Genomic DNA, 8355 nt, shown 5'->3' on the forward strand with positions numbered 1-8355 from the left:
CGAGATTGAAGCAGTGATCAAAAACCTCCCAAAATACAAGAGTCCAGGGCCTGAAGGATTCCCTGGGGAATTCTACCAAACATTTAAAGAAGAAATAATACCTATTCTCCTGAAGCTGTTTCCAAAAATAGAAACAGAAGGAAAACTTCCAAACTCATTCTATGAGGCCAGCATTACCTTAATCACCAAAACAGGCAAAGACCCCATCAAAAAGGAGAATTTCAGACTAATATCCCTGATGAATATAGATTCCAAAATCCTCAACAAAATCCTAGCTAATAGGATCCAACAATACATTAAAAGGATCATCCACCACAACCAAGTGGGATTTATCCCCGGGATGCAAGGGTGGTTCAACATTCGCAAATCAATCAATGTGATAGAACACATTAATAAGAGGAGGGAGAAGAACCATATGGTCCTCTCAATTGATGCAGAAAAAGCATTTGACAAAATACAACATCCTTTCCTGATTAAAACTCTCCAGAGTATAGGGATAGAGGGAACATTCCTCAAGCTCATAAAATCCATGTATGAAAAACCCACGGCGAATATCATCCTCAATGGGGAAAAGGTCAGATCCTTTCCCTTAAGATCAGGAACACATCAAGGGTGCCCACTCTCTCCACTGTTGTTCAACATAGTACTAGAAGTCCTAGCAACAGCAATCAGACAACAAAAAGAAATAAAAGGTATTCAAATTGGCAAAGAAGAAGTCAAACTCTCTCTTTTCGCAGACGACACGATACTTTATGTGGAAAACCCAAAAGACTCCACCCCCAAATTACTAGAACTCATCCAGCAATTCAGTAATGTGGTAGGATACAAAATCAATGCACAGAAATCAGTTGCTTTCTTATACAGTAACAACTCAACTGTAGAAAGAGAAATTAAAGAAACGATTCCATTTAAAATAGCACGAAAAACCATAAGATACCTCGGAATAAACCTAACCAAAGATGTAAAGGATCTCTTTACCTTCTTTCTTCTCATGAAAGAAATTGAAGAAGACACAAAAAGATGGAAAAATATTCCATGCTCATGGATCGGAAGAATAAAGATTGTTAAAATGTCTATGCTACCCAGAGCAATCTATACCTTCAATGCCATCCTGATCATAATTCCAATGACATTTTTCAAAGTGCTGGAACAAACAATCCTAAAATTTGTATGGAATCAGAAAAGACCCCGAATTGCCAAGGAGATGTTGAAAAAGAAAAACAAATCTGGGGGCATCACGTTGCCCGATTTCTAGCTATATTACAAAGCAGTGATCACCAAGACAGCATGGTACTGGCACAAAAACAGACATACAGACCAATGGAACAGAATAGAGAACCCAGATATGGACCCTCAACTCTATGGTCAAATAATCTTTGACAAAGCAGGAAAAAACATGCAATGGAAAAAAGACAGTCTCTTCAATAAATGGTGCTGGGAAAATTGGACAGCCACATGCAGAAGAATGAAACTCGACCATTCTCTAACAGCATTTACAAAGATGAACCCAAAGTGGTTGAAAGACCTCAATGTGAGACAGGAATCCATCCAAATCCTAGAGGAGAACATAGGCAGTAACCTCTTTGACATCGGCCACAGCAACTTCCTTCAAGATACATCTCCAAAAACTCGTGAAACAAAAGCAAAAATGAACTTTTGGGACTTCATCAAGATAAAAAGCTTCTGTACAGCAAAGGAAACAGTCAACAAAACAAAGAGGCATCCCACAGAATGGGAGAAGATATTTGCAAATGACACTACAGATAAAGGGCTGGCATCCAAAATCTATAAAGAACTTCTCACACTCGGGTGCCTGGGTGGCTCAGATGGTTAAGTGTCTGCCTTTGGCTCAGGTCATGGTCCCAGAGTCCTGGGATCGAGTCCCGCATTGGGCTCCCTGCTCCTTGGGAGCCTGCTTCTCCCTCTGCCTCTCTCTCTCTCTGTCTCTCATGAATAAATAAATAAAATCTTAAAAGAAAAAAAGAACTTCTCACACTCAACACCCAAAAAACAAATAATCCAGTCAAAAAGTGGGCAGAAGAGATGAACAGACACTTCTCTGAAGAAGACATACAAATGGCTAACAGACACATGAAAAAATGTTCATCATCATTAGCCATCAGGGAAATCCAAATCAAAAGCACACTGAGATACCACCTTACACCAGTTAGAATGGCGAAAATGGACAGGGAAAGAAACAACAAATGTTGGAGAGGTTGTGGAGAAAGGGGAACCCTCTTACAGTGTTGGTGGGAATGCAAGTTGGTACAGCCACTTTGGAAAACAGTATGGAGGTTCCTCAAAAATTTAAAAATAGAGCTACCCAATGACCCAGCAATTGCACTACTGGGTATTTACCCCAAAGACACAGATGTAGTGAAAAGAAGAGCCATATGCACCCCAATGTTCATAGCAGCAATGTCTGCAATAGCCAAACTGTGGAAAGAGCTGAGATGCCCTTCAACTGACAAATGGATAAAGAAGATGTGGTCCATATATACAATGGAATATTACTCAGCCATCAGAAAAGATGAATACCCAACTTTTACATCAACATGGATGGGACTAGAGGAGATTATGCTAAGTGAAATAAGTCAAGCAGAGGAAGTCAATTATCATATGGTTTCACTTATTTGTGGGACATAAGGAATAACATGGAGGACATTAGGAGAAGGAAGGGAAAAATGGGCAGGGGGAATTGGAGGGAGAGATGAACCATGAGAGACTATGGACTCTGAGAAACAAACAGGGTTTTAGAGGGTAGGGGAGAGGGTGGATTGGTTAGCCCAGTGATGGGTATTAAGGAGGGCACACTGCATGGAGCACTGGGTGTTATACGAAAACAATGGATCGTGGATCACTACATCAAAAACAAAAAATGATGTATTGTATGGTGACTAACATAACATAATAAAATTTTTTTAAAAAGATAAAAAGCTTCTGCAGAGCAAAGGAAACAGTCAACAAAACAAAGAGGGTGTCCACAGAATGGGAGAAGTTATTTGCAAATGACATTACAGATAAAGGGTTGATATCCAAGATCTATAAAGAATTTCTCAACCTCGACACTCAAAAAACAAATAGTCAAGTCAAAGAATGGCAGAAGACATGAACAGACACTTTTCCAAAGAAGACATACTAATAGCTAACAGGTACATGAAAAAAAGTTCAACATCATTAGCCATCGGGAAATTCAAATCAAAACCACATTGAGATACCACCTTATACCAGTTTGAATGGCAAAAATTAATAAGGCAGGAAACAACAAATGTTGGAGAGGACGTGGAGAAAGGGGAATGCAAGCTGGTATAGCCAGTCTGGAAAACAATATGGAGGTTACTCAGGATGTTAAGAATAGAGGTACCCTACAACCCAGCAATTGCACTACTAGGTATTTACCCCAAAGATACAGATGTAGTGAAAAGAAGGGGCACATGTACCCCAGTGTTCATAGCAGCAATGTCCACAATAGCCAAACTGTGGAAGGAGCTGAGATGCCCTTCAACAGAGGAATTGGTAAAGATGTGGTACATATATACAATGGAATATTATTCAGCCATCAGAAATTATGAATACCCATCATTTACATTGACATGGATGGAGCTGGAGGGGATTATGCTAAGTCAAGTAAGTCTAGCAGAGAAATACAATTATCATATGGTTTCACTCTTATGTGGAACATAAGCAATAGCTCAGAGGACCATAGGGAAGGGGTGGGAAATCCAATGGGGGAGAAATGAGAGGGAGAAGAACCATGAGAGACTATGGACCCTGGGGGAAAAAAGTAAGGGTTTCAGAGGGGAGGGGTGTGGGCAGAGGGGGTAACAGGGTGATGGGTATTAAGGAGAGCACATGCTGTGATGAGCACTGGGTGTTATATGTAACTAATGAATCATTGAATGCTACATCAAAAACTAATGATGTACTATACAGTGGCTAACTGAACATCATAAAAAAAAGAAAAAAAATCATTAACCGCAGTCAAGTGGGATTTATTCCTTGGTTCCAAGTGTGGTTCAGTATTCACAAATCAATGTGATACACCACATTAATAAAAGAAAGGATAAGAACCTTATGACCCTTTCAATAGATGCAGAGAATGCATTTGACAAATACAACATCCATTCATGATAAAAACCCTCAACAAAGTAGATTTAGAGAGAACATACCACAACATAATAAAAGCTATCAATGAAAAACCTACAGCTAACATGATCCTTAGTGTGAAAAAAACTGAGAGCTTTCTCCCTAAGGTGAGGAAAAAAACAAGGATGTTCACTCTCAACACTTTTATTTATCATATTGCTGAAAGCCACAGTAATTAAACAACAAAAAGAAATAAAGGGAATCCAAATCAGTAAGGAAGAAGTAAAACTTTCACTATTTGCAGATGATATGATATTCTATTTAAAAAACCCAAAGACCATCAAAACACTGCTAGAACTGATACAAATTCAGTAAAGTTACAAGATACAAAACTAATGTGCATAAATCTGTTGCATTTCTATACACCAGTTAATGGAGCAGCAGAAAGAGAAATCAAGAAAACCATACCATTCATAACTGCACCCAGAATAATAAGATACCTAGGAATAAATCTAACCAAAGGGGTAAAATCTCAGTACTCTGTAAACTATATAACACTTATGAAAGAAATTGAAGATGACAGAAAGAAATGGAAATACATTCCATGCTCATGGACTGGAAGAACAAATATTGTTAAAATGTACTACCCAAAACAATTTACAATTTTATGCAATACTTACAAATTACCAGCAACATTTTTCAGAGAACTGGAAAAAAGACACTCTTAAAATTAGTATGAAACCAAAAAAGACCCCAAATACTCAAAGCAATTTTGAAAAAGAAAAGCAAAACTGGAGCCATCATGATTCCAGACTTCATGTTATATTACAAAGCTATTGAGATCAAAACAGTATGGTACTAGAACAAAAATATAGATCACATAGATCAATAGAACAGAATAGAAAATCCAGAAATAAACCCATAACTATGTGGTCAATTAATCCTCCACAAAGAAGGAAAGAATATTCAATTGAAAAAAAGACAGTCTCGGGGGGCGGAGCAAGATGGCGGAGGAGTAAGAGACCTGGATTTCGTCTGGTCTCAGGAATTCAGCTGGATAGGGATCAAACCATTCTGAACACCTACAAACTCAACAGGAGTTCAAAGAAAAGAATAGCAACAACTCTCTGAACAGAAAAGCGACCACTTTCTGGAAGGTAGGCGTGCGGAGAAGTGAATCCGAGGCGATATTCGGGAGAATAGACGGCGGGGGAGGAGGCCTCTGACCGCCACTTCTGGCAAGTGATAGAGCCGTGGAGCACAAAATTGGAACTTTTAGAAGTCGGCTCCGCTGAGGGACGTCGCTCCAGTGGCTAAGCGGCGATGGAACCCTCGCAGGACAGTGTGGTCTCAGGACCCTCGGGGTCACAGAAAGACCGGGGGTGCCTGAGTGTGGCAGAGCTCCCAGGTGTCGGAGCGGGGAAGCCAGCTGCAGAGATGGAGCTGAGGCGTGGGCTCTCAGCTTGGGGTTGCCATAAACCATGATCTGTGGCACAGTTGGGCCACTGCTCCTCCAGCAGGGACCCAACAAGTGGCAGATCCAGGGAGACTCCCCTTCTTCCCCTGGGAGGAGTGGTGCGGGAGCGCACCGCAGGGATCTGCTGGGTTTGGAGACTCCACACTGGGTCGGGTGCCAGAGACAGAAACGCTTGGTCACAGGCCGGGTGAGCATGAAGTGCGGCCAGAGACCGGGGAGATGGGAGTGACTGACAGGCAGAAAAATTACCTCAACAAAAAGAACAAGAGGTAGTACCAACTGCCAGGGAACTACTCGATATGGACATTAGTACAATGTCAGAATTAGAGTTCAGATTCATCACTTTAAAGATACTAGCTGGGCTTGAAAAAAGCATGGAAGTTATTAGAGAAACACTTTCTGGAGAAATAAAAGAACTAAAATCTAACCAAGTTGAAATCAAAAAGGCTATTAATGAGGTGCAATCAAAAATGGGGGCGCTAACTGCTAGGATAAATGAGGCAGAAGAGAGAATCAGTGATATAGAAGAACAAATGATGGAAAATAAAGATGCTGAGAAAAAGAGAGATAAACAACTACTGGATCACGAGGGCAGAATTCGAGAGATAAGCAATACCATAAGATGAAACATCATTAGAAAAATTGGGATCCCAGAAGAAGAAAGAGAGAGAGGGGCAGAAGGTATATTGGAGCAAATTATAGCAGAGAACTTCCCTAATTTGGGGAAGGAAACAGGCATCAAAATCCAGGAAGCACAGAGAACCCCTTTCAAAATCAATAAAAACAGGTCAACACCCCGACATCTAATAGTAAAACTTACGAGTCTCAGAGACAAAGAGAAAATCCTGAAAGCAGCTCAGGAGAAGAGATATGTAACCTACAATGGTAGAAACATTAGATTGGCAGCAGACCTATCCGCAGAGACCTGGCAGGCCAGAAAGGACTGGCAGGATATATTCAGAGCACTAAATGAGAAAAATATGCAGCCAAGAATACTATATCCAGCTAGGCTGTCATTGAAAATAGAAGGAGAGATAAAAAGCTTCCAGGACAAATAAAAACTAAAGGAATTTGCAAACACGAAACCAGCCCTACAAGAAATCTTGAAAGGGGTCCTCTAAGCAAAGAGAGAGCCTAAAAGCAACATAGACCAGAAAGGAACACAGACCATATACAGTAACAGTCACCTTACCCGCAATACAATGGCACTAAATTCCTATCTTTCAATAGTTACCCTGAATGTAAATGAGCTAAATGCCCCAATCAAAAGACACAGGCTATCAGATTGGATTAAAAAATAAGACCCATCGATATGCTGTCTGCAAGAGACTCATTTTAGACCCAAAGACAACCCCAGATTGGAAGTGAGGGGTGGAAAACCATTTACCATGCTAATGGACACCAAAAGAAAGCTGGGGTGGCAATCCTTATATCAGACAAATTAGATTTTAAACCAAAGACTGTAATAAGAGATGAGGAAGGACACTATATCCTACTGAAAGGGTCTATCCAACAAGAAAATCTAACAATTTTAAATATCTATGCCCCTAACATGGGAGCAGCCAATTATATAAGCCAATTAATAACAAAAGCAAAGAAACACATCAACAACAATACAGTAATAGTGGGGGACTTTAACACCCCCTCACTGTAATGCACAGATCATCTAAGCAAAAGATCAACAAGGAAATAAAGCCTTTAAATGACACACTGGACCAAATGGACTTCACAGACATATTCAGAACATTCCATCCCAAAGCAACGGAATACACATTCTTCTCTAGTGCCCATGGAACATTCTCCAGAATCAATCACATCCTAGGTCATAAATCAGGTCTCAACCGGTACCAAAAGATTGGGATCATTCCCTGCCTATTTTCAGACCACAATTCTTTGAAACTAGAACTCAATCACAAGAGGAAAGTCGGAAAGAACTCAATTACATGGAGGCTAAAGAGCATCCTACTAAAGAATGAATGGGTCACCCAGGAAATTAAAAAAAGAATTAAAAAAATTCATGGAAACCAATGAAAATGAAAACACAACTATTCAAAATCTTTGGGATGCAGCAAAGGCAGTCCTAAGAGGAAAGTATATAGCAATACAAGCCTTTCTCAAGAAACAAACAAGGTCTCAAGCACACAACCTAACCCTACACCTAAAGGAGCTGTTGAAAGAACAGCAAATAAAGCCTAAACCCAGCAGAAGAAGAGAAATCATAAAGATCAGAGCAGAAATCAATGAAATAGAAGCCAGAAGAACAGTAGAACAGATCAACGAAACTAGGAGCTGGTTCTTTGAAAGAATTAACAAGATTTATAAACCCCTGGCCAGACTTATCAAAAAGAAAAGAGAAATGACCCAAATCAACAAAATCATGATGAAAGAGGAGAGATCACAACCAACACCAAAGAAATACAAACAATTATAAGAACATATTATGAGCAACTCTATGCCAGCATATTAGATAATCAGGAAGAAATGGATACATACCTAGAGATGTATCAACTACCAAACCTGAACCAGGAAGAAATAGAAAACCTGAACAGACCTATAACCACTAAAGAAATTGAAGCAGTCATCAAAAATCTCCCAACAAACAAAAGCCCAGGGCCAGATGGCTTCCCAGGGGAATTCTATCAAACATTTAAAGAAGAATTACTACCCATTCTTCTAAAACTGTTCCAAAACATAGAAATGGAAGGAAAACTTCCAAACTCGTTTTATGAGGCCACCATTACCTTGATCCCAAAACCAGACAAGACCCCATCAAAAAGGAGAATTACACACCA

The sequence above is a fragment of the Neomonachus schauinslandi genome, chromosome 9 (genome assembly GCF_002201575.2).
Source record: "Neomonachus schauinslandi chromosome 9, ASM220157v2, whole genome shotgun sequence".
Lineage (NCBI taxonomy): Eukaryota > Metazoa > Chordata > Mammalia > Carnivora > Phocidae > Neomonachus > Neomonachus schauinslandi.